General features: G+C 49.8%; 1 long non-coding RNA gene across 1 annotated transcript in view; it reads left to right on the top strand.

Annotated features, from left to right (window-relative positions):
• The window catches only part of LOC123521350, a 108,570-nt gene extending 81,187 nt beyond the window's left edge, over positions 1-27,383 (top strand). The window contains exons 2-3 of the long non-coding RNA XR_006679806.1: positions 8,997-9,133; positions 27,302-27,383. This is a non-coding gene — a long non-coding RNA (uncharacterized LOC123521350). The remainder of the gene's footprint in view (positions 1-8,996; positions 9,134-27,301) is intronic.
• Positions 27,384-27,635: the final 252 nt, after the last annotated feature.

Raw genomic sequence — 27,635 nt, 5'->3', positions numbered from 1 at the left:
GCCTGAGGCAAGAGCTGTGGGGGGGATTCCAGCCTGGGAAGTAGACCATCGCTTTGGGGAGGTCGCCACAGTGACACCCTGGCCGTGGCCTCGGGGAAAGCAGGACTTGGAGGTGAGAGGAGGCTGCTGGGACCAGTTTCTCAGTCTCCATGTGCCAGCCGAGGACCGTGCGGTTCTGTAAAACGGAAATCTGATCCTTGGTGGTCAGGGCTAGGGCGGTGGGGGGCTCTTTGCAGGGGTGGGTGGGGGCTTTGTGGCGCAGGCTGGGCGCTTGTGAAGGAAGGGAGGTCTTGTCCGGGGACAGGGCTAGAGGTAATTCAGACCTTCTGGGTCTTCCGAGGAGAGAGGCTTTGGGGCCAAGTGGGCGATTTGATGGAAGGGTCCTGCTTCTTTAAGCATCTGCTTTTGCTACTTTCGGGGGGGGGGGAAGCAGTAGCTGCATAAAAGAAGGTCTAAAGAGCACTTCCCAGTATGCAGAGCTGACAGCCCACAGAATGCAGAGGTTGTCCTGGGGACAGCCCCTCCCGCCGGCAGTGGTCAAGAGGTGTTGAACCTTATTGATAACATTTGCAAGGAGCCTGTGCATGATTTCGCTAATTCTCTGTGGCCGGACAGGCCGTGGGCAATTCCCCTTGTGTGCAGTCCCTAGCAGAAGACCAAGTCTCCCTGTGATGAGCAGGAGCGGGTGGGAGCAGATGAAGACACTCCGGGCTTAGAGGACAATGTGTTTCTGTCCTCGGTGATGGAAAATATTGGAGACAGAATGGCGGTGAATGCAGAGCACCATGGACAAGTATCGGGATGTGTTGCATACATTATGTATTTATCACAATTTAAAAAAAGAAAGTTAATTTTTAAGAAGTCATTTTATTGGGGGCTCTTACAACATTCCATACATCAATTGTATCCAGCATATTTGTACATATGTTGCCATTATCATTTCCAAAACATTTTCTACTTGACCCCTTGGTATAAGCTCCTCTCCCCCCCCCACCAATAAATTAAATTTTTAAGAGACAAAGGTGACCCAAGTTAGAGTTTAACATTGAAGCATTTTCTAACCAGGAAAAGAAGAGGGGTGTGTGAAGCATCTAAGCCCAGACTCATTTCCTTTTCAACAGGGTGAGCTCGGACAGGGGACAGGGCACATTAGGTCAGATGTGTTGAGCCTTCCCTCTCGTCTCATTTTCCTTTCCGGTAGTGATTATGAGGAAAACTCAGCACCAAAGACAGACCAACATGAAACACACAACCCTGTCCCCGCAGAGCAGCCTGGTCCCTTCTGCGGAGCTTTTGCTCAAAACCCAACTGCCCCCTTTCCTCCCTTGCTTCCCACCTGGTGTGGACTGAACTGTGTCCCCTGAAATGTACCTCGGAGCCCGCACCTCTGTCCCTGTGGTGGTGATTCTGTTCAGAAGCAGGGTTTGTCATCCATTGTGTTAATGGAGCCATAACAGAGTAGGGTGGGTCCCAAACCTAATTGCTTCCAATGGAGTCTTACACTCACGGCCATCAAGTTGATTCCAACTCATATTGACCCTCTAGCACAGAGTAGAACTGCCTTGTGTGTTTCTGAGACTGTAACTCTTTACAGGAGTAGAAAGCCTCATTTTTTTCTCTCTGAGCTGTTAGTGGTTTTGAACTGCTGACCTTGTGGTTAGCACCCCAACACGTCCTAAGCCACTATGCCACCAGGGCTCTCCATGGTCTCTTCTAAAAGGGAGTAGACACACAGACACAAATACAGAAGAGGAAAGATATATGACGACAGAGACAGATACATCTGCAGGTCTAGGAATGTCAAGGGCTGCCAGCGGCTACTGGGAGTCCCAGTGGCCCTGTTGGCTAACATCAAGACCAGCAGTTCAAACCCACCAGTGGCACCAAGGGAGAAAAATGAGGCTGTCTCGCTATGATTGAGGACAGGCTCCCTGGCCATGGGCACTGGAAGCTGAGAGGGACGGAAGAGGACCTTGGCTGGAGCGGACAGCCTGAATTCAGACTCTGGGCCCCTTGCGGTGCTGAGATAAGAAGTTCCGGTTCTCTAAAGCCAAGTTCTGAGTAATTTCCTCACGGCAGCACTGGGAAACTAGACGTCAACCTCACTGGGGCTCCTTCTCTCTGGCCCAGACCCCATTGGTAGATCTAGGGTGGAACCCACAGGAGTTTAGGAGCATGTGAGTCCCCTGCCCCCATGCCCATCCCCACAGCCCCGGGATCAAAGTCTCTTGCCAGCCCAGGCAGCCCTCCCAGCCCCTGCCAGGGCTTTAGTGGAAGCCTTTTGTGGGTAACTCCCTTAAGTGAGGCCTTTGTATTTCTGTCTAGGGAGCACTTGCTTCTGTTTGCTTTTGTGATGGGAGGCTATCATCCCCACAAGCACCTCCCACAGGACCACTCCGTCGGGCCTCCCAGGGCCGCAGGGAGACCTCCAGCCTCCACTTGATCCTGGCAGGACCCGTGAAACCCACTGCCGGTCGAGCCCACTCCCACTCGTCCGTCCCACCCGGGGGCAGACAGAGTGGACCTGTCCCCGTAGGTTTCCAGGTCTGCATTCTTCACAGAGACAGACCACCACACCCTTCTCCTGTGGGGCACCTGGTGGGTGGGCACGGTGGCCCTTTCCTTGCTCCAGGCAGTGGGAAGGTGGCTTTCCTCGCCACAGGGAACAGACTGGGTGAGTGCCAGTATTTTGGCGTGTGACAGGTGTGAGTCCCAATGCCACCTCTGCCCCTGCCTGGCTGCCCCAAGCTCAGACCCTGCCCTGTGGGGCTGTTGTAGGGGAGAAGCAGAGGAGGGCCCCAGGGGCCTGGGGGTAACTCATGGCGGGGCATCAGGGAGGGCCGCTGCCAGTCCATCCTGGGCAGCTGTGCCAGATCAGAGGGAAGCGCAGCCAGCCACTTGAAAGGGCCTTTGACTCATTCTGCGGTAACCAAATGTGCAGTTCAGGAAGTGCTTCACAGACGAGGCCCGGGTTCCGCTGCCCCCTCGGCCCCTGCCCTCTCCTCAGAATCCACAGTGTGAGGAGGGCATTCCCAGCAGCACCCTGAGGGCCATCATCAGTGCTAACAGCCAGACCCATGTGCATGGAGTCACTGAAGGTTGGCCGGGGTGGTCGAGCTCGAGAACAGACTGCTGGGCTCAGAGTCTGCGCACATCCCTCAGGCCTCCCTCTCCTTGTCTGTTCTGGGCACTTCAGTGCACCAGGGCCCAGGTGCCAAGGAGGCATCTGGCAGGCAGAGCCGTATATTGCAAAGTGCTAAACTTCTTACCATCAAAGGATGGGGGCGCCCTGAGGCACCCAGAAGTGAAGGAATGCCAGGGCACCTGGGTAAGTCCCAGGGCTGAGATTGTACCAGGGGAGTTGAACTCTAGAGCCCTCCCTCCCATCCTCTAGGACCTGACACCTCATAAGTGCTCAGCTGTCTCTCATAGGAATGGAATCCCAATCAACCCACTGCCAAGGTGCTGACTCCCCGTGGTGTTGATTCCCCATGTGTTGATTCCAAGTCATAATAACCTATCTGTAAGGAGGCACAGCCAGCCTTTCTTCCAAGGAGCCACTGGTGGGTTTGAACCGCCAACTTGGCAGTCAACAGTCCAAGACCAATCCACAGCGCCACAGACCCTCCAGGCTCAGCAGCCAGTTTCCATGGCCCATGAAGGCACCCAAGGTGGTGAGTGCAGATGGAAAAAGAAATGAGTGAACCCACACAAGCTGCCTGGTAGGAGCTCTGTCACAACACCGAACTGTGCTCTATTCTCAACAGCTGGTTTGGGGGAAGCAGATTGCCAGGCCTGGCTTCTGAGCTGCCTGCAAGTAGGCTCAAACCTCTAATCGCCTGCTTAGCAGGCAAGCACATGAGCGGTTTCCTCCCCGAGATGGATGAGGCATCGTCGTACCCTGCTGATTCTCAGGAGGCATGAAGGTGTCGAATGTGGAGGCCATTACAGGCTCACTACAACACCACTCTCTGGCCCCGCCCATGCGTGCCCCGTGCTTCCCACACTAGCAGCCCTGGGAGTAGACTTGGCTGCGTTTTCTGTGTGCACTGGGAGCTTCCTGCTCCCCAGAGCCCCTAGTTGACTGCTGCAAGGGCACTGACAGTGGAAGTCCCTGGTGGGGAGTCCAGAGGCCATCTGGAGGAAGGCATAGGCATGGTTCCCTGATCAGGAGAACTCACTCCCTCACTCACTGCTATCCAGTCAATCCCAACTCATAGTAACCCTGTAGACCAGCAGAGACCTGCCCCAGCAGAATTCGGAGGCTGTAACTCTCGATGGGGGTATAAAGTTTCCTCTTTCCCCAGAGGAGAGTCTGGTGGTTTCAAACTGCCGACTTGTCAGTGATGTACCTGGTGAAGGTGCCCTGCCGCTCACTGAAAAGCTGGCGGTTTGAATCCACACGGAGCTTTCTTGGGAGAAAGGTCTAGCGATCTACTTCTGAAATGGCTCTACCCCATTGAGAGTGGCTCCGTTGCTCCTGGCTTTTGCCACTTGGGATGAGAGACTGGGATGGGGTGAAGGGAGGCCAGAGAAGAAGAAGCTGCCCTCGCCCTGACCCATTGGCCCCACCCAGGCCCATGCATTGCTGCTCAATGGCTGGGGGACTTCTCGTGGAGAGGGGAGCACCTCCGGGGAGCAGTGGCCCAGGACTGAAGAGCCTGGCTCCCCAAACACAACACCAAACCGACTGCCCCCAGGTGGGTTAGGGCTCACGGTGACCCTCCCCTCCCCTGCTTCCCAGGCCTCCCTCCGATTACGAGAACTCAGTGGCCCAAGCAGGGGACTCTGGGCCTGTCTCGGTTCTCCATTCACAGCATACACTGACTCCCCAGGCAGTTAAAAGTGGGGGGCATCAGCTCTAGGTCCTCCATCCCAGGAGCCTGAGTGCCCTATGCTGAGTCCCCAGCTCGGTCCTCAGGACAAACCTGCAGGGGCAGAGGGAGAACTTACCCCTTGCCTCCCCACCCCTGGGAGCCCGCATGTCAAGCAGGAAGCTGCCATCCTGATTGCTCAGAAACATCTGTTCCCCATTTGTCATCGTCAAGCTCTGATGTCTTCTGGGACTACCTTTAAGGGCAGTTTTTACTGTTGTCACCAAAAAAAAAAAAAAGGAAGTAAACAATTAGTCTCCCCTCCCCCCCCTTTTTTTTTGGTGTGGGACTTTTTTCCCTGGGCAGAAGTAAGCCTTTTCAGTAAACAGGCACATTACCCAGCGTCCCTCCCCCACAAGCAAGTCTTTTAATGTACCCCCCCCCCCCTCTGCCAAACTCCCCATGTGTTGAGAAACCAGGAAAATGCTATGGAGCTGAAATGGGAGTCAACAGAAGCAGCCGGAAGCCTGCCCTCGTCACCTGGGCAGCTTTCCGCGTCTCTTGAAGGAGACCCAAGGGTTAGTGCTGTGTGCACTGATCTGGATGGTCCCCACCCGCCACCCTTAGCCACACCAGAGCGTGCAGCGCTGTTGGGGGGGGCACCGGCCGTTCTTAGACCTCCCAACTCTTTCCCCAGCACTTCGCGGCAGCCACCCCAGTTGCCAGGGGTGGACTCTGCATGGCTGGCCCTCACTGCTACCCAGTCCATGCTGACTCACAGCGAGCCTGCTGAAGGGCAGGGCAGAACTGCCCCTGCGGGTTTCTGCAATGGTAACTCTCTACGGGAGTAGAAACCTCTTTCTCCATGGTTTTGAACTGTGAGCCTTGCGGTTGGCAGCCCAAGGTGCAACAACTACACCACCAGGCTCCGTGTGTAGGAGCTGTTAATGCTCACACCAGGAGGCCTGGGTGATGTCTAAGGGTGGTCAAGCCCGTGGCTAGCATAAAGGCTACCCTGTTCAAACCCACGGAGAAGAACCTGGGAAGAAAACCCTGGCAAGTCTCTTCAGAAAAATCAGCCCTTGAGACACATCTGATCAGAGCACACAGGAGCAAAGGAAGGGGGAGGGAGAGACAGTGGAGCACATCCTCGCCCACCAAGCCCCAAGGATGATATTCCTGCTCAGAGCAGCCAATGCACAGAGAGGACCAAGGGGCCAGCCCCATTATGAGACATGACGTCCCCCCACTCCCATAGTGCTATGGAGACAACACTGGAGACACAGTGCGGGAATTGTGCCTGATCTGACCCTACTAAACTGAGGCAAAAGACTAAAGGCTTGCAACAGAACAGCAAGGGGAACAAAGCAACGAAGTTCCTGGAGAAAACTAAAAATAGACTGTGGGGCCAGGGCGTGGCACCCCATCAGACTCCACTGTAAAACACCCTGAGGGTCAACAAACAGACCTTGAACTATTTACAGGCTTTTCTTTTTATTGCTGTTGCTTTGTTTTGCTCTGTCTTGTTTTTGTGTTTATTATTGTCTCTGCATGTCTCTCTAGATGAGACAGGTGGGATAAACAATCTGAAGGAGAAAACAATGGGACTGATGGTCCTTGGGGGGACATGGGAGGGGGAGGCAGGGGAAAGGAAGTAGGTGTTAACAAATTCAGGGACAAGGGAACAACAAGCGATCTAAAATCAATGGCTAGGAGGGTGTAGGAGGCCTGGTGGGGCTTGACCAAAGGCAATGTAACCAAAAGGAATTACTGAAATCCACATGAAGGATGAACGTGATAGTGGGACAAGAGGAAAGTAAAGGGAAATAGCAGAAAGAACTAGGAGGCAAAGGGCATTTACAGATATCTAAATACAGGCATGTGCATATCTAAATATATTTTTATATGATGATGGGGAAATAGATCTATATGCATATATTTATAGGTTTAGTATTAAGGTAGCAGATGGATATTGGGCCTCTACTCAAGTACTCCCTCAATGAATGAACACTTTGTTCTAATAACCCGGCTCTCTGTGATGCTCACTTTTGCAACACGATTGCTGAAGACAAAGTAGGCACATACGCAAATGTGGTGAAGAAAGCTGATGGTGCCTGGCTATCAAAAGATATGGCATCTGGGGTCTTGAAGGCTTGAAGATAAACAAGTGGCCATCTAGCTGAGAAGCAACAAAGCCCACATGGAAGAAGCACAGCAACCTGTGTGGTCACAAGGTGTCGATAGGATCAAGTATCAGGCATCAAAGACCCAGAACAAAAAATTATATCATTGTGAATGAGGGAGGGTGGGGAGTGGAGACCCAAAGCCCATCTGTAGGCAACTGGACATTCCCTTACAGAATGATCATGGGGAGGAGACGAGCTAGTCAGGGTGCAGTATAGCACCATTGAAACATACAACTTTCCTCTAGTTCTTTAATGCTTCCTCCCCCCCACTATCATGACCCCAATTCTACCTTACAATTCCGGCTAGATCAGAGCATGTACATGGGTACGGATAAGAGCTGGAAACACAGGGAACCCAGTACAGATAAACCGCTCAGGACTGATATTGAGAGTAGTGATACCAGGAGGGGAAGGGGAAGGTGTGGGGAGAAAGGGGTGACTGATCACAATGATCTACATATAACTCCTTCCTAGGGGGACGGACAAAAGAGAAGTGGGTGAAGGGAAACACCAGTCAGTATAAGACATGAAAAATAATAATTTATAAATTATCAAGGGTTCGTGAGGGAGGGTGGTGGAGGGAGAGGGAAAAATGAGAAACTGATACCAGGGAATCAAGTAGAAAGAAAATGTTTTGAAAATGATGATGGCAACAAATGTACAAATGTGCTTGGCACAATGGGTGGACGGATTGTGATAAGAGTTGTATGAGCCCCCAATAAAATGATTTTTTAATATGAAAATTATAATTTATCAAGGGGTCATGGGAGGCGGTAAAAAGACGAGCTGATGCCAAGGGCTCAATAGACAGTAAATGTCTAGAAAAGAATGATGGCAACATAGGCACACCTATGCTCTATTCAGTTGGTGTATAGGTTGTGCTGAGTTTCAGGAGCCCCCACAAAATGACCTTTTAGTAATGAAAAGAAGAAAAACCAGCGCTTGAAAGCCCTGTGAAGCGCAGTTGTGCTCTGACACCCATGCAGGCCCCGTGGGCTGGGGTCGCCATGAGGTCGGGACCGCTCGCTCCACAGACACTAGTCTGGTTTTGTCTGTAAGCCCGCACTGGATTCAGAATGGCCACTACCCGCCCAGTCTGTGGGGGGACTGAGGGTGTGTGATGGGACCAGCCCCACCAGGTGTTCATGAAGGGCCCTGGTTGGTCCCAGGGTTCCCTCTCTCTGCAGAGGCCAGGAAGACCTGGGGCCATTCTTCTTCCGGACTTCAGGGACATTTTCCAGGTTGGGAGAGCAGGCTTCCCGCCCCACCCCCCACCCCCCACCCTCGCCTCCCACCGCAGGAGACAGAGGAGCCTGGGACGTGACTCCCCACTGACTTAGGGAAGGCCTGGCTCCTCTCAGCTTCCTGCTTTTCTTATAACCAAGTGCAGGCTTTGCTGCCAGGGACACCGTCTCTGGAAACAGCACGCCTGTTTTCTCTCACAGGTCTGCAGGCCACCAACCCGACTCGGCCCCTGGACTCAAGTCCAGGTGCAGGCAGGGCTGGTTCCTTCTGAAGGCTGGAGGGGAGAGTCCCGGCCCCGATGTTGGAGGCCAGCTCTATCCCTTGGTTTGCACCACTCTGGTCTCTCCCGCCGCTGTCAGGTGGCCATCTCTTATTTGACCTCTTTGCCCCCTTCAGAGAAGACCCCTAAGGGCTCATGCTAATAACTTTACTCACCTCAGCTTAATCCCTTTTGTCATGCTGGATAACATGCTCACGTTCTGGGGACTGAGATGTGGACATCTTCGGGAGATTCATGTTCGGCCTCACCCAGGAAGTTGCAGTTGGCGATCCTTGGACAGCTCCTGCGTCGCTTGTGTGGCACTTGCAGTAACCCTGGTAACCAATGAGCCACCCACCTTCACGGGAAGAGCTCCGCAGGGCCCCCATCTATGTAGCACCCAGGTCCTGCTGGGCCCTCCTAGTGATAACTCCGCTGTTCTCTCTCTCTCTCTCTCTCTCTCTCTCTCTCTCTCTTTCTCTCTCTGAGCAGGATTCAAATGCCGACTTCTGCCCACGGGCCTGAGAGGTACCAGCTCATCCTGTTCCACCTGGTACAGCCAGGACTTGGGAGTCATGCTGTCTAGCTCAGCAGCGCCGTCCATGGTGTTCCTGCTTCATGCCCATTCTGTGAGTTTGGCTTATTTGTTCATCTTTAAAATCCCTATCGACAAAGATGTTTGCACAACACCCAGGGTAAAAGATGGCTTTGAGTTTTGCGGTCAGCCAGCAGCAGGCCGGCGCGGTAGAGTGCTGGCAGGGCACCTCAGTCTGCTACACAAACCCATCAGTGGCTGGCAGACGGGCAGTCTGCTTCCATAATGAGGGAGCAGGTACGGGGATGGGTGAACACTACCAGTGGGAGCAGCCTGTTTCCCTAGCATTGACTGGGCCGCTATTGAGCTGCCGAAGCACTTCAGAGAGGGATCACTCACCTGCGACTGAAAAGTCACAGAATGCTACCTGTTGCTCCTTCTTGTTTGCTTTTTGGCTATTCGCTACAATGTTCTACTTAACCATCTCTCTCCTAAATCAGAAACAATAGCCCAGGTTGGCTTGTGGTTGAGGGTAGGGGTGTTTGGACTAGTGAAGTGGACGTTGGTGCCACATCATTGAAGGGCTTGGAAGGACTCACCTCTACACACACCGCCCTGGTGTGAAGAGGTTACAGCACTCAGCTGCTAACCCAAAGGTCCCTGGTTGGAAACCACCAGCGGCTTCACTGGAGTGATGTGCTGGAAGGCAGTGGGTTTGGGGACTCTGACTCGAAGTCCATGTACCACACTCAGAAACCTCTAGGACAGCAGTTCTCTACCTGTGGGTCATGACCCCTTTGAGGGTCAAACGATCCTTTCACAGGGGTCCCCTAAGACCATCAGAAAACACATATGGCCCATGGCCTTAGGAACCGAGACACCGCTCCTCTATCCGTCTCCAGGTGGGTCCGCCCACATGCAGATAAGCCCACCTACGAGTACCTGGCATGAAGACTGTTACCCATGCTCCACCATGCTTTAAGACAAAATTTCATTTATTTGTCATTAGAAAAAAATATTTCACAATATATAATGACATATTGTTTTTGTGATTCATCACTATGCTTTAATTATGTTCAATTTGTAACAATGAAAATAGATCCTGCATATCAGATATTATATGACGATTCATAACAGTAGCAAAATGACAGTTATGAAGTAGCAACGAAAATAGTTCATGGTTCGGGGGGTCACCCCAACATGAGGAACTGTATTAAAGGGTCCTGCCATTAGCAAGGTTGAGAACTGCTGCCCTAGGAGTTCTCTTATCATTGTGAAGCCGCATTCACTAAGCCCCGGGTCGTTCACCCACAAACTCATAGGGATGTTGCTTTTGGCTCCTTCAGTGCTGGCTCTTGCTATCCAAAACCTCCAGGAGTTCATGAGAATAGATAGATTTTCATGACAGGATAAATCCCAATAGTTGGCTCTGTTCTGACATGGTGTTTATGCCAGGTCACTGTGGAAACTGCTTTCTCTAGAGGAGAGTTCATCTAAATTTCAAAGGGGAGCAGTTTCCCTTAAGCTAACCCAGCTCAGTCAAGCCTACACTCGTGTGTGTGTGTGTGTGTGTGTGTGTGTGTGTGTGTGTGCCCTCTCAAGTGTCTCTGGGTCGACACTCACTTGATGGCAGTGGGTTTTGTATCAGGAATAGACCTTGGCACCAAAGTATCTCCCAACTCTGACCATGGAGAGTTTTGAATGGCCTGCCTCCAATACTGAGATCCGCTAGAATTGCATCAAGGCACCACGATAATATAGCAGTTAAGCACCTAGTGACTGACCCTCAAAACCGGAGGTTCCAGCTCGCCCAGTGCCTGTGTAGGAGGAAAACCTGTTGGTCCGCTCCTGTAAAGATTGCAGCCTAGGGAACTCTGTGGGGCAGCCCTGTCTGTGAGTCACAGTGGACAGGGCAGCACCCAGCAACAGAAGTAAGGGCATACCTCCCTGTGTGTCACAAAGACAACCCTATAACTCGCTGCTGCGTCTTTTCTCTTTAATAACTGAGCTCATCGTGTCCTTGAGGCCCCATTGCTATTGCTGGCAGCAAAATATTTTACTAATTAAAGACTCTTGGAAAACCTCCCACTCACTGAGGTCCAAGTTACGGTCACCTCCCAATGTTTCTAGTACTGGGACAATCGGGATGTGTGACTCGTGCTGCAGGGGAGGGTTGGGCCTGTCAGGAAGCATGGCTCCCCACTCCTAGTTTTCAGGGGCCAGCCCCTGAGCTTACTATGATCTCTTCCCAGGTGTCCATGGCCACAGTGACCTGCTCTCCCCACCGTCATTACCATCCTAGGATGACTCGGGTGCATGCCCACACTGACTGAGCAGAAAGCCAACATAGGCTTACACCACAATTTGTCTACCTGTTGACCGGCTGGTGGTCATCTCAGCTAGGTCCACCTTTGGAATACCATGAATGAATCTGTCAATAACATGTACGTATGATTTTGTGAATAGCTGTTTTTAATGATATCTTGGGAAAGTGCCTTGGAGAAACATTGCTAAGCCACACTGTACGCGTATGACTAATTTGTACTTGCCAAACAGTTTTCCAGAGTGGTTTCACACACCTATCAGCAAAAGACCAGCTTTCCAGTTGCTTTCTCTCTTCATCAACATTTTGTGTGGTCAGTTTTTTAGCATGCTAGTTCGTGGGACATGGTATCTCATTGTGGTTTTCGTGATGTGTTGGGCTGATAATCTGAAGGCCGGCAGTTTGAAACCACTAGCAGCTCTGCAGAAAAAAGAGGAGGCTCTCTACTCCCACAGAGAGTTCCAGGCTCGGAAACCCGCAGGGGCAGTTGTACCTGCCCTAGAGGGTCACTATGAGTTGGTATAATCAGTTCGATGGCAGTGGGTGTGGGTTGGATCTTGGAATTGCTAATTATGTTGATTACCTTTTTAATGACCCTATATCCCATGTCGCTGAGTCGGTTCTGAGTCAGCAACAAAACCATACTGGGTCAACGCGCCCTCACCACCAGGCTGCTTGAAGCCCCTGCTGCAGGCACTGTCAATGCGTCCTGCTGAGGGTCTTCATCTGTGTGTGCTGACCTTTTGTATCACCAAGCACGACGTCATTCTCTCAAGCTTAGTGCCTCCAGATTACATGCCCCACCTACTGAAGACAGAGTCTCACCAAGCGCGCTTCTAAGCAGCATTCTGTATTTCATGACAGAGTTCTTCATCCTTCTTTGCCAATATAATTCAAAGGCATAAGTTTCGTACCTTGGGCATAAGTTCTCACATCTACTTGAGCTATTATTCATCGTCCAGCTGTCACATGAACACTAGGCGATTGAAAATACCATCGCTTTGGTCAGTCACACAGTGGGCTACTAACAGCAAGTTCAAACCCAACAGTTTCTGTGTTTTTAGCCAAGATCCGTCTAACATCAGCAAGGATATTCATCCTTCCGAAACGGGCTTGAATTTCTGGCAGCTCCCCGTCGACAGACTGCTGCAACTGTCTTTGAATTGTCTTCCATGGAACTTTACTTTTGTGTGATGTTAGTATGTTGCTTGATGATTGTTGGAGCACCTATCTTAGGAATAAGACTAAATATGGATTCCCCCCCCCCCACACACACACACACACTTGATTGGCAGGGTAACTGTCTTTCAAATTGCTGGGCAAACACAAAGGAGTGTATACAGTGTTGCATCCCTGTATTGAAACATTTTGATTAGTGGTCCATCAACTCCTGAAGCCTTACTTATTGCTAATACCCTCACTGAAGCTTGAACGTCTTCCTTCCATACCAGAGGTTATAATCATATGCTACCTCCTGAAATACTGAATATCAATCGGTTCTGTTTGGTGCAGTGACTCTGTTATTCCTTCCCTCTTCTTTTGATACTTCTTACTTTTTTTCAATATCTTGCCCAGTATCACAACTGGAAGCATGAGTTCTTTGTTCTTTATCGCTTTCCACTTGAGAAATGCTGGATGTCCCAGTCTTTGCATAGTTCATTTTGATACTTTACTTTGTCCTGTCCGATCTCCCTTTGAAATCTTTTGTTCAGCTCTTTCACTCCATAATGCCTTTTGTTCCTTTTTGCTATTCTATATTCAAGAGCAAGTTTCAGCATACCTTCTGACATCAGTTTCATTCTTTTTTTCTTTTTAATTCTCTTTTGCTTTCTTCGTGTATGATGTCCAAAACTTGCTAGGTCTTTGGTCATTAGTGTGCCATGCATCAAGGTTATTCCTGAGATGGTCTCTAAAGAATGATGTAGTATACTCAAGGTTGTACTTTGGGTCTTTGCCTCTCCCGGATTTAATTTTCCTCATCTTTAACTTGAACTTCCACATGAGCAACTGATGGTCTGTTCTGCAGTTGGCCTTTGGCCTTGGTCTAACTGATGATATTGACCTTCTTCATTGGTTCTTTACCCAGATATAGTCAATTTGATTCCTGTGCATTGCATTCAGCAAGGCCCATGAGTGTGTTAGGCTGGATTCCCTGGAAACAAAACCTGTTCTATCTATCTATCTATCTATCTATCTATCTATCTATCTATCTATCATCTATCTATCTATCTATCTATCTATCTATCTATTGAGAGAGATTTGTATGAAGAAAATCGCTTACGCACTTATAGAAGTGGGTAGGCCCAGTCCAGTTTCAAGTCCATGGGTCAGATGTTAAGCTGGAGCCTTCTCCTGATTCAAGTGGCTTGGGGATTGATGAGATCAGGATTGCAGGAACTCTGTAAGTTGCAGAGGTGAATGGATCCAAGGTCAGATGACAGACCACTGATGGCTCCCCGGATTGGCAGGCAATGTGACAGGCCCTAGGGTCAAGTCCAAAGAACCAAAGGACAATGATCCATATACAGAATCCAAACGCAGCAAAAAATAAGCAGACTTTCCACAGGATCTGTTTATATAAGTAGTTGGCCACACTCCATAGGAAATCCTTCAATTCCATCAGGGCTGTGACCTGAGCAAGAGAGTTGGACCCTATCCTAGAAGTCTGGCCAGAGTACTCCTTAGAGGCAAGGATGGCAAGACTGTGTCTTAGATACTTTGGGCATAGTATCGGGAAAGACCAGTTCCTGTAGAAGGACATCAAGCTTGGAAAGGCGGAGGAGCAGTGAAAAAGAGGCAGGCCCTCAAAGAGATGGGTGGACACTGTGGTTGCAATGATGGATTTGGGCATAAGAACAATTGCAAGGCTGGCACAGGACCGTGTAGTGTTTCCTTCTGTTGTGCATGAGGTTGTGTGGGTCAGAGTTCACTCGATGGCAATTAACCACAACAACATCTTCTTACAACTGCTTGGCTACCCGTACCAGATACCATCATGGAGTTGATTACATTATGCTAAGTCATATCATGGGGGGAGTAGTAGGCCTTGACTGCTAAACCACTGAGAATTCTGACCCAGCCAAGCTGACACAAAACCTAACTATCACAATGAGTATAGTCACTATTTATGTTTTTGGTTTTTTTTTAAAAAAAAGGTCTTTTCAAAGAATTAGCCAAGAGTCTTCTAAAACTATATCATCAAGGCCATATTTTCCTACTACTGATCTTTCTATTTTTCCAACGTTTGTATTCTAATCATCAGTAATGATCAATGCACTTGGAATGCATGTGTGATCAATTTCAAACTGAGGAAGTTGGTACGAATCGTCAGTGTCCTCATCTTGGACATTAGTGGTTGGTACATAAATGTGAATAATAGTCAGACGACCCGGTTTTCCTTGTAGGCACGTGTGCATCTTATGCGATGGTTGGCAGCATTATACTTCAGGACAGATATTGAGGTGTTCTTTTTGAAGATGGAGCTATTACTCTTCAATCTGTTATTCCTGGCTTAGTAGACCATAGGACTGTCTGATCAAAATAGCTAATCCCAGTCTATTTCAGCTCACTTGTGGTTAGGATATCTATCTGTATGCATCTTATTTAATATCTGAAGACTTAAAATTTTCCTAGATTGATATTTACACAGGCCACACTCCTAGTTCAACCGATGTCTGTAGCTGTTTCTTCTCATGCTCCACCAGCCAATGAAGGTCCCGAAAGCTTTGCTCCAACCACGTCTGAAGGTTGAGAAGGCAGTTGTATTTTGAGTGCCTTCTAATATGAAGGGCTTATCTTCAGGCACTTCAGAAGACAACCTTCCACAGTTAGATCTAGTTTTTATTTATTTGTTTGTTTGTTTATTTATTTATTTCAAGTAAATCAGCAGGTTCTTCTTCTTAGTCTGGAAGCTTTGCTAAAATCTGGCCAGCATGAGATTTACCCTGCTGATATTTTTTTTTTTTTAAAGTACAGCATCACCCCAGCATCAAAGCAAGAAGCAAGCCACCACAGTATGACAAACTGAACAGTACATGGTGTGTGTACACATACACACACGTGCACATACTCACCTATACACACATAAGAGAAAGCTTTAGAAAGTCCATGGAAAATGGAATTGAAAGATAATGGAAATTTTCCACAAACTTTTCTGAAGCCCCCTCATCATGCGAATGTGTCTGATTTTGAGGAATTATATACATTAGTTTTAGTTGCCTTTGAATCATTTCTGACTCCTGGCAACACCCTGTGTACAGAGTAGTACTGATCTCTGGGATTTTCCAGTCTTCCCTTCAGAAGCGGATCATTGGGCCTGTCTGCCAAGCCTGGTAAGTGGGTCAAATCACCCACCTTTCAGCTCCTTGTTAAGAGTTGAGCCATGGGTACCACCCTGGGACTCTCATGCACTAGCTCTGTGTGTGTATGTGTGTGTGTGTGTGTGTGTGTGTGTGTGTGTGTGTGTGTGTGACTTTCTATGTACAGATATGGGAAGGCTTTTACCAGTTCATGGAAAGATCTCATCTTTTAATTCCATTTGCCATGAACATCTTGAAGTCCTCTGGTATATTCATATAGATATAAAGAGAGAAATAACTTCTCTTAAAGAGAAATATTGTCTCTTTAAATATTTTTAATCATTTCAAAGATAAGAATTTGATGAAATCCAATTTATAATTCATAATTATTTCTAGGAATACTGCTTTTTAACTTTTGTTTAAGAACTGTTTTCCCCAAGATTACAAAAGTCTTCTATATGTTCTACTAGAAGTTGTATCATTTTAGGGTTTTACATGTAGGTCTATAACCAATAGGCCTATGTTGCTTGATTTTTACTTGGAGATTTTCGAGGTATTTATTTGTGGATGGTTTTTAATTTAATAGAAACTATATTACATCACATAGGCAACAGGCAAAATTAATAGGCAACTGTCATTTAATGAAGTTAAAGAAGGGGGGAATTACTCTTTTATATTTATTTATACAAGTATTGACTATTTCTAGTATTTTCTTTCATTGCCACACATCCAAGTTTTTGTCTCCTGTCATTTCTTTTTCACGTCAAACCATTCCCTTTGAAGTGAACTCATTCACCTCAAATCATTGCATTTCCTGATGATGAATTCTCTCGGCTTCACTCACCTAAAAATGTCTATATTGACTTCATTGTCGTGAAGGATAGAATTTGCTGGATGTAGGATTTCAGCAGGTATGCATATCATTTCATTTCTTGGGCAAATTGGATTATTCTGGATTAAAAAATCATGTGTGATTTCATATTACCGATCCCCAGATATATATTACATGACTCATATCTTTAGTAATTTTTCTTTGGAGACTCAAGACTTTTCTTATTAAGCAATTTGCTTATGATGTGCCTAAATGTGTGTGTGTGTGTGTGTGTGTGTGTGTGTTTATATCTCACATGGAGTTTATTGAAAGCCCTGGGCTTGTAAATTCATGTTTAGGATATTTGTAGCCATTATTATTTCATGTATTTTTGTATGCCTATTCTCTTGCCTCTGACCTTCTGAGATTCCAAGCTCATATATGAATCTGCATAATATTTTCCCAAGTCCCAGAAATGCTTATATTAAAAATCATTTTCCTCTATGTTCTTAAGATTAGAGAATTTGTAGTCATTTGTGTTTAAGTTCACTAACTATATGTCCATTGACTCCAATCTACTGTTAAACTTATCCCTTGATTATAATTTTTTATCTCTGTTGGTTCTAGAATTTTCATTTGGTTCCTTTTTTATTGTTGTTTCTATTTCAGTGCTGACCCAACCCCCCTCCTCCCATCTGTTCACTCATGATAGCCATGCTGTCCTTGAACATGTTTATAAGAGCCGCTCTGACGTACTTGCTGCTAATTCCAACCCCTGGATTACCTCAAAGTCTGTTTTTATGGAATGATTTGTTCTCCTAACAATGGACCACATTTTCCTGTTGGCTTGAATGCCCAGCAGCTTTTGGTTATGAACTGGGTTTTAGGGGCTTTGGCAGTTTGGGATGATGGGGTCTTACTGTGACAGCAGTGGGTAATTCTGGCACATCAGCCTTCGGTAGGTCTCCTTGGGTTTTCCCTTAGTCTGAGGGGAAATCCTTAATCCTGGGGTACAGACATGTCCCTTCTGCTCAAGGTGCTTAACGGCCCTTTCAATTGGTAAGATTCAGTGCCCAGCAGATAAGATCGCTGCTCAGCTTTTTCGGCCTTTAGTTATTGCTTTCCATCTGGTCCTTCCGTCTCTCCCCTAGATATGCATTTCAGGCATCAGCCAAGGATTTTAGGGAAGCTTTTAAGAAGATTTGGGGACTCGTTATCTTGACTCTGTCCTGTCAGAACTGGCTCACTCAACTTCCAGCCACTCTGGAAGCTCCATACTCTGTCCTCTGACACCTCTAACGATGAAGCTGGTGGCTTTCTTCCTGGGCGGCTGGGAGAGCCCTTCCAGGAAAAGCTGCATCAGCCTGGATCTCACCACGTGCAGTTCTGTCTCTCAAGAGAGACGTTTCCTCCAGGACTTGCCTGTTTCCAGGTGTTCTCCAATGCTTCCAAAGAAGAATGATCTTTTTGTATAAGGTTTCGAGTTCATAACTTCTATCTCAGGAGGATTAGTGCAGGAGGACCGGAAGTTCTTCTAGTCCCATCTTTTATGTTTTGAAACTTTATCCCAAATTGGTCTCCTCAAAGATTTAGAAGATCGAATTCCTACTGGTTGTTTTTTCCTCCCCCCAAAAAGTTTTATTGGCATAGCGTTCACTTATCACACAATTCAATAGTTCAATCACATCAAGAAGAGTTATACAATCATCACCACAATCAGTTTTAGAACATTTTCTTATTTAAAAAAATCATTTCATTGGGGGCTCTTACAGTTCTTATCACAATCCATACATACATCTTACACCAACTGCTGTCTCCCTCCGCCCACTTTTCTCTCATCAATCCCCCTGGGATGGGGGGTTAGATGTCGATCATGGTGATCGGTGCTCCCTCCCCCACACACCTCCCCTCTCCCCACTTCCCCTTCCCCTCCTGGTATCGCTGTTCTTATTGGTCCTGAGGGGTCTATCTGTCCTGGATTCCCTGTGTCGTGAGCTCTTCTCTGTACCTGTGTACATGCTCTGGTCTAGCTGGATTTATAAGGTAGAATTGGGGTCATGATTGTTGTTCTTCGGTGCCATCGAGTTGGTTCTGCGCCATGGCGACCCCGTGCAGCCTGGAAGGAAACGCGGGCCGGTCTGTCCTGCATCACCCTCACAAGTGTCCCTGCGCCTGAGCCCACAGTTGCAGCCACTGCGTCAGTCCATCTTCTTGAGGGCCTTCCTCGTTTTTTGCTGCCCCTTTGCTTTACCAAGTATGACGTCCTCCTCCAGGGACTGGTCTCGCCTCACATCCTGGTGGCGCAGTGGCTAAAGCACCTGGCCACTCCCTAAGGGAGTGGGGGTTTTCTTCCTGCCAATCCGTGGGGGCCGGGGGGACGACGGGGAGAGTGGCGGTCACTGCTGTCATGATTCCAGCCTTGAAGCCCTATGGGGCAGTTCTAGTCCATCTTCCAGGGTCCCTGTGAGCCAGAATGGGCTCAATGACAGGGGAGTTTTTGTTGGTGTCATTTTGGGTTTGATCCTGATTGGAGAACTTCTGGAATAAAACATTCCTATTTGCTTTGCTATCCAGCCAGGTCAGCAAGGCGGCACCCACAGGGGAGGCCCAGGAGCCTATACCCTATGGCGCAGGCAGGACACTGGAAATGGCCTGCTGTCAACAGGATTCAGGGAGGGAAGGATGGCCCTTCAGAGCCTGGCAGATGGAGGAGGTATAGGAATGGCTTCCTGGAGGACGGTGTGGCTCGTCTGGCCATCTCTGAGTGGAGGCTCGGTACTCTGGCAGCAGGGAGCCTGGAGGCTGTCCTGGCCCCACTGTGAGCCCTGTAGCTCAGTCAGGTCCTTCCATTCTTGAGGCCTGACTCTTCTACCCGGGGCACAAGGCAGGGAGCAGACAGAGCCAGGGACCTGCCAGCTGTGCGGTGCTAACCCTGAGACTAGAGTCAGGCTGAGATAAGCTCAGAAAATGCTTCCTGCAGACACAATCGATACGAGGGGGCGCGCTCACCATTTCATGTCCCGCAGCCCTTAGAGCGGAGATGGGTGTGTCCCACAGAGGGGTCAGTTCTCATCCTTCCACCTGATCTCGGCCCTCCCACCATTCTCCCAAAGCATGACCCCTGAGAGGCTCGCTTTCTCTCTCTTCCGAGTTGTCCTGCCATTTGGGACAATTAAAGGAGTTCTAAAGTCAAGGGCCCAGGTGGTACGGTCAGGGAAGCATTGGACTGCTCATCTAAAGGGCAAGGATTCAAACCCACCCGCTGCCCCCCAGGAGAAAGATGAGGTTCTCTGCTCTCAGAAAGAATTACATCCGTGGAGGCCCCACATAGGGTCCCGATGAGTTGAGACCCACTCGATAGCAGTGGGTTGGGGTGTTTGTAGGGGCTCCCTGTGTGTCCAGATCCACAGCAACCAACAACAGGGTGGGGGGTTGGGGCCATGGGACCCCTCAGACTTCAGGCCTGTCTCTTCTGAGTGGGGATCATGGACTGTATTCTCTCTGCTCTCCCTGGAATCCCTCCCATAAAAGTTTGGGAGAATCTGGATACTCGGGACATATTGTGCAAAGGTTCGTCGACATGAACTTGGCTTCAGCTGGCAGACTGCTCTACTCCCAGCTCCCGTTCAGACTAGCTGTGTGGCCTCTACTGAGTAAGGGAACCTCTCGGCACCTTCGTTTCCTCATCTGTCAAGCTAGACCAGCAGAGCTCCAGCCTCACCCTGTCCTCAGGACTGTGAAGTTCGCTCTCCAACAGCTGTGGCTCATAGGAAGCTCGACGTGTGAGTCCTGCCTAGTATTCGGCTTCCTTTCTTTCTCTAACCCCACACATTTCAATTTTCCAAAGGAGGCCCAATCTCGGTATTGTTAAAATAAGAAGGGAGTCTACACCACCCTCCCACCTCCCAAGCCCTGGCCTGAACACACCCTGCACTGTGGTTTCCTTGCCAGAGCCCCAAACACCCGCTTTGCTGTCTGTGTGCCAGGGTAAGGGGGTTGGCACACCTGACAGGTGTATTTTCTACGATATGATTTTGGATCCCACCTTACTTTTCAACCTAGAAAGTATCTGTATAATTTCTGTTTTCATAATCCTCAACAATGAGAATTTTTTTTCTGAGAATGGGTTTTTTTAGAATGAATCTCTGCACCCTGTCCACCCCTTGTCCGTCAGTTTGTCATACTGCGGTGGGTGCGTTGCTGTAGCACTGGGTTTTCTGACACCAGTCAGGTCATCCAGAGTGAAGAGGTTTGGCGGAGCTTCCAGACGGAGAACAGGCTGCAAAGAACAGATGCGGCTGTCCAGTGGGGTTCTGAGGAACTAGCCGCGGAAAACCTGTGGGCAACAGCACGACGGTGTCAGATCCTGAAGTCTGGATGGCACGGACCCGCAGTGGGTCATTCTGTTGCACATAGACAGGGTCACTGTGAGTAGGAACCAACTCAGCGGCATGTGCCCACCCCATGAGAACCACGTGCACACGGTAAACACAGCAGCAACCGCGACAACAACAAATCAAGGTCAGAAAGTTCTTTCCCAGCCAACCCCAGGCTGTCCTCAAGCCAGCTTCCTTCCCTTGAGGCCAATTGCTGCAGTTTCTAGCCAGGGGGCCTCTCGGACAATGTTCCTGACACCTTCTCCAGAGCCCTGGTGGCATAGTGGTTATGCATTGGACTGCTAACTTCAAGGCCAGCAGTTCGAAGCACCAACAGCTCCTTGGGAGAAAGGTGAGGATTTCTAATCTCATAAAGAATTAAACATCCCCTTACAGAAGGGTACCAGGAAGAGACAAGCCAGTCAGGATGCAGTATAGCACCTATGAAAACACACAACGTTCCTCTAGTTCTTTAATGCTTCCTCCCCCTGACTATCATGATCCCAATTCTACCTAACAAATCCGGCTAGACCAGAGCATGTACACGGGTACAGATAAGAGCTGGAAACACAGTGAATTCAGGACAGATAAACCCCTCAGGACCAATAATGAGAGTAGCGATACCAGGAGGGTAAGGGGAAGATTGGGGGGAGAAAGGGGGAACCGATCATAATGATTGCCATATAACGCCCCACCCTGCAGGAGCATGAACAACAGAAAAGTGGTGAAGTGATACAGCGATTCCGTGTAAGACATGAAAAAAATAATAATTTATAAATTATCAAGGGTTCATGAGGGAAGGAGGGTGGAGAGGGAGGAAATGAGCTGATACCAAGGGCTCAAGCAGAACGGAAATATTTTGAAAATTATGATGGCAACATATGTACAAATGTGCTTGATACAATTGATGTATGGATTGTGATAAGAGCTGTGAGAGTGCCCAATTAAAAAAAAAATATATATATATAACTGAAAGAAATAGGAGAAAATGATAACCCTGATTAAATGTGTACCCATAGTGTTCACAGTAAAAAGAAAAGCATTTGTTTTGAACACCGCTGTGATAATAATAATTTTTTTAAAGCGCTGTAAGAGTCCCCAATAAAATGATTTTTTTTAATGACAGTGTCAGAAACCCACATGGACAGTTAGCTCTACCACATCCCCCAGGGTGACCATGAGTCGGAGTTGAGCTTTGAGTCCCGGGGTCCAGGAGGGTCCATCAGCTGTCACAGCTGATGCTCTGGTCTGCACTGGAGGACTCTGTACCCTCCCAGTCCCCTACCAGCAGGGCCATCCCTAGACTCCCTGGGACCTCCTCCCCAGAGGAGCTCAGGAGCGCCATTTCAGTAGTTTGAATATCATTGCAGCCAGGAAACTTTTGCATGGAGCCAGGCTGACCTTGCAGGAGCAGGTCTGAAAACCCCCCATCAGCCTGTGCCTGATTCTCCAGCTTCCAGTGTGAGGGCCGCCTGGTCTCATCTCCTTAAGTGGGGTCTCAGACCTGATAGTGTTCCCAGGAGTTTACTCTGCTCCCCAGCCCCCTGTCAGAGCCTGAGTTCCTCAGATACCCAGCAATGAGGCTAAAAGCCAAGCCAAGTCGGCTGACTCATGCCACCCCAGAATAGGACTGTGCTCCATCACGCATCCAATGGCTGATTTTTCAGAAGCAGAGTGCCAAGCCTGGTTTCAGAGGCTTACCAAATGAAGTCCAGCTGCCCTCCTTGCATCTCTGGGTCCTACCAGCCAGGATGCCTTCTGGGGCCCACTGCTCCTGACCCCTCCCTTCCCTGCATCCATGTCTGGTCACCTAGATCTGTCTGCCTGTAAGACTGCCCCGAGCATCCTCACTCACTGTCACCCAGCCCATCCTGATCGTTTCTACCCCACAGGACAGGGGAGACTGCCCCTGTGGTTTTCTGAGGCTGTCATGTCCTTTGCCAGAGTGGAAAACCCCATCTTTCTCTTGTGGGGTGGCTGGTGGTTTCGAACTGCTACCAGGGCTCCTTCGAAGCATGATATGTGGATTCGAGTCCTCCCTGAGTCTGGGAGACTCCCTGGACCTGGTGGGGCCTCTGTTTCCTTGTCTGTAAGAGGGTGTGATGCCCTCCCAGTGCCTTACAGGCTTGGTAAGATAACAGTCCCTTTGCCTTCCTCCCACCCACCCCAGGACAAGTCTCTCCCAGATCCCTGGACTTCCCTGCTGACCACTCACTCAGCTGTGGGCTCCCATTCTAATACCAGGCTTGAGACTAAGGAGTTAGAAACAACATAGCTTTTTATACCTGCTAAGCCATTTGCACCCCTGAGGCCCGTCCCAGGAGAAGGTCCTTCTGCAGTTTCTGGGAGGGTGGGCAGCGGTGACTAATGACGGCCCACGCTTACTGAGCAGAGTGTGAGCCAGGTACTCTGCCAGGAGCTGTGCGAGTGTGACCTCATGCAGGCTTGTGACAAAAGGTGACAACTGTTGTCCTGATGGAGATGTCCCCACAGAGGCTCAGAGCCCCGGGGTGGCCTGAGTAGTGCTGCACAGGTGAGGCGTGGCAGGGCTGGCATCTCCCCCAAGGTCGTGGAATGGCGGGAGCCTGGAGAAGCCCAGGGCAGCTGTGCAGGAGCCGCTCAGAACTCACTCAGTGCCCTCCATGGCGAGACCCTTCACACAGCTCTGCCGGGGGTTCCCATCTTCTTTGCAAGCCTTTCCTTGTCTCTGGAGGAGAACAACATACAAGAGTCTTCTTCACCCTTGACATTGTTGTCAGGTGCTGCCCAGTCAGCTCTGTCACACAATACAGCAGAAGGCCCTGCGCCATCCTCACGACGGTTCTCATGCTTGAACTCGTGTGCTGCAGCCCCTGGGCCCATCCATCTCCCGCAAGGTCTTCCTCTGTCACGGACCTGCCCGCTACCTCATCCAGCACGGTGTCCTCCTTCAGGGTCCGGTCTCTCCTGACAACAGGTCCAAAGTAGGGGAGATGAAGCGTCAACATCCTTGCCTTGAAGGTGCACTCCTGTCATACTTCTTCCAAGACAGACACGTTTGTCCTCTCAGAATTCTTCTCCAGCACCATCATTATTGAAGCGCACCAGTTTCATCATTCTTTGCAGGCCCCTCGATCAATTAAAATAAGTAATAGGCCCAGGGTTAGTGGTTGGGCTTGTCACCCTCAGAGGTTAGAGATTTTTTTACCCAGAGGCACCTAGGAAGAAAGGCCTGGAAACGCACTTCCAAACCGGAAACCCTGCGGAGCACAGTCCTGCTGTGACGCACTGAGGGCACATGGTCACACGGTCCCTGAGGCACAAGGCAGTAGCCCCCTGGTCTGCAGGGTTTTCTTCTGCTCCTTTTTGAGAGCATTTTATTGGGGGCTCGCACAGCTCTTATCACAATCCATACACACATTCATTGTGTCAAGCACATTTGTACATTTGTCGCCCTCATCATTCTCAAAACATCAGCTCCTCATTCTTCCCTCTCCCCGACCCTGCCTTCCCGGTTGACCCGTCTCTGATTCGTTCTGACTGATATTGTTTCTGCTTTCTTTTGGGTCGAGGTCTTCCCGTGTTTTCTTTGGTTGCAGCGGTTGGGCTTCTTTGTGGGCACTCTCTGAGTTTCTGTCCAGGGTAGGTACATCTGTGGGGAGAGCAGGAGAGTCACAGTTTCTTGGGATTATGGCATTATGAACGTTAGCAGTTCAAAACCACCCAGCTGCTCAGTGAGAGAAAGATGGGGCTTTCTACTCCCATAAAGAGTGGCAGTCTCTGACCCGCAAGGGCTGTCCTACCTAGTCTCAAAGGGTCGCAATGAGTCAGAATTGACTGGGTGGCAGTGAGTTGGGTTTGGTTTGGGTGATGGCAGGGGAGGTAGAAAAGAAATGAGGAGCTACTCAAACTGAGTGCGGGAAAGGAGAAAAGGTCCCAGAATGGATTCTAGTGATGATTGCAAAAATGCCTTTTTCATATCTTTAAACCATCGAATTGTAGGGTATGTGAATTATGTGCCAATAGAATTGTTTAAAACCAGAAAGAAAGAGAGGTAGTTCCTGCCTGGCCTCACAATGCTCACTTCCTCTCTTGGCAGTCATGGGTGGAATTATTCCCATCCGACCTCCCGTTATCCCGTTATCCCAACTCACTCACCGCCCTCAGACCCATGCCCACTCATGGTGAGCTTACAGGACAGGGTAGAACTGCCCCCCTGAGTTTCTGAGATGGTCACTCTCCAGAAGTAGAAAGCCTCATCTTGCTATCACAGAGAGGCTGGTGGATTCCAACCGCCGACCCTGTGGGCTGCAGCCCGATGTGTACACAGTACACCACCAGAGCTCCACCCTGCCCTGCACACCAAACATGTGTCTTTGGCTGGGCCATGATTCTCGGCGGGTTGGCTCTGATGTGATCAGTCAGTCAGTTTTAAGGGGGCCTAGGGGTCGTCTCAGGTCATTGCCCTGATCAATAATAGGGCTGTTTTCCTAGGGCGTGGCCTGAACCACTTTTTCTATTACAAAAGACAAATGAGCCAAGGAGAGACCTGACTACCATCCAGAAAGAGGACCGAGCAGCACATCCTTTGGACCTGGGGTCCCTGAGCCAAGGAGCTCCTAGACCCTGGGGAAGATAGATACCAGGCCACGTGGAGCTCTCCAAGGGCCCCAGGGCCACAGACGTGGAAAGGCCCTTCCCTTAAACTTGGCACTCATTTCTAATTGCCTAAACGGAGGGTATACAGCGAAAGCCATCCACTCCTGAGATTCCTGTTATCACTGCGTCATCACGAGGGAGATAATATCATCAAAAGAGTCATAAGAGCTTCCTTCCAGCGTTGAAATGTGTACAGGTCTCTGTGGCACTTGCAGGGTAGCCTGTGGGGCCCACAGCTCTAGCCCGCGCTGCTGCAGATAAAGCAGCGACAACGATGCTTGTTCCCACTTGCAGGTGTGCCGGCTCGGCCTCCACACTCACAGATGGATCCGGGGCAGGTGATCTTAGTTTCAGAATAAACCAGTTGCTTTCAAGTCAATGCTAACTGGTGGCAACCTGTGTGAGACAGAGTAGAACCGCTCTACTGGGTTTCCTTGGCTGCCGTCTGGACAGCAGCAGATGACCAGCCCTTTCCTCTGCGGTGCCCCTGGGTGGACCCAAACCACCCCCCTCCCAGTGAGGACAAGCCAATCGCATTACCAGGGACCTCCACGGTACTTGGCAATGAACCAGACGTATCCACACATTCTGAAGAGAGACTTGTTTTTACAAGGACAGGCAATTCAATCTTGCTGCTTCTGTTCTGTTGTAAAACTCTACCCTTCCCCCAACTCCCTTTTTTTTCTTAGAAAAGGACTGTCCTCTTGTGCTACTGGGGCCCTGATGGTCAGGGTCGCTACCTCGCCTCCCAGCTCTGCCCCCAGGAACGAGGCCACTACTTTTGAACTGAGCTCCCCCCACAGCCAGTCTTCACTACAGGCTTTGTCTCGCGCGATCTTTTACAATGAGGTTTCCCCAGGTTTGGGGAGTTAAAACAAGATGATAGACGTGCATCATGGGGTGGGAGGACGCTGGCCAGTCTTCATCCAAAATGCCTGCGATGAATGTCGATTGTGTTTTCAATCCTCAGGATAGTCCGGTAAGAAGGGGACTGTGCCAGCTGAGTGCTTGCTGGGGAGACTCATTACAAGTCCTTTCTATCTCCCTACGATTGATGGGACGAGACCCCAGCCCCAGGTCCCCACGGGAAGTGGCCCCGAGGCCCAGACACCCGTGGATCCACCCTGGGCAGGGCTTGCTCACTCTTCACACTTGATGGCCCGCTAGTTCCCGACTGTGTCCGCTGTGGCCACCTCTGGGAGCTGCGGCCTGCTCGCACCAATGCTCACATACCCAGCCCCCCCCAGGCCCTGCCAGCCTGCCCCAGCCCCCACCTCCAGCCCTCTGAGACCAGCACCCACGCCAGACAGCGGCCGGGCTGTCTTCTCCTGGAGCCTGTTGTCCATAGGGTGTGTTTTCCTTTCTACAGTGGCTCATAAAAGTTCACCTCCTGCTCGGGGCCACTTGTTCTTTAATCTTCAACCTCCTCGCTGGTACGCTCCCCGTTTCTTCCTCGTTATGCCTCTCTTTTATTTATTTATTTTTTTAATGGAAGTTTCCTATTGAATTTTTATGATGATACAGAGACGTGGATGGGCTCCAAAAAAATGAAATCTTTATGGCCATTTCTCTCCTGGAGCCTCCTGAACAAATGTTCGTGTGTGTGTGTGTGTGTGTGTGTGTGTGTGTGTGTGTGTGTGTGTGTGGTGTGTGTGTACACTTGGTGGGGGGCAGGGGAAGGCCGTGTGTGTGTGTGTGTGTGTGTGTGTGTGTGTGTGTGTACACTTGGTGGGGGCGGGGGAAGGCCCCCTCATCCCGGCTGACACACCGCCAGCTGAGTGGCAGGCAGCTGATCGTGTTTTTATCACGGCCTTAGGACCACGGGGGAGTGCTGTGCGGCTCAGCGAGGCGACAAGCAGGGGCGACGTGAGCCATGGAGGACAAGACATCTTTCCCAGGTACAATCCCTTTCCCTTGGTGACAGCTACTTTAACACCGATCCTGATCCAAGGTAGCCTGGGCTACGTGACTGTACGTTCGTTCATGGGCAGGACACGCGTGGTGAGCGCTGCTGCCTGGGGCTCCCTGAGCCTGGTCTCCCTGAGCCTGCTCTCAGAAGCTTGTCCTCGGGCCCCCTGCCATATGTGAGTGTCTGGGTCACTGGTTCACCAAGTGTGGGCGGGAAAGTCCATGATCCAGGGGCCCAGGTT

The sequence above is a fragment of the Echinops telfairi genome, unplaced genomic scaffold, assembly GCF_000313985.2.
Source record: "Echinops telfairi isolate 266 unplaced genomic scaffold, ASM31398v2 ScPeMD7_11;HRSCAF=52, whole genome shotgun sequence".
Taxonomy (NCBI): domain Eukaryota; kingdom Metazoa; phylum Chordata; class Mammalia; order Afrosoricida; family Tenrecidae; genus Echinops; species Echinops telfairi.
The sequence above is the reverse complement of the archived record's forward strand: the minus strand, read 5'-3'. Positions and strand labels throughout refer to the sequence as shown.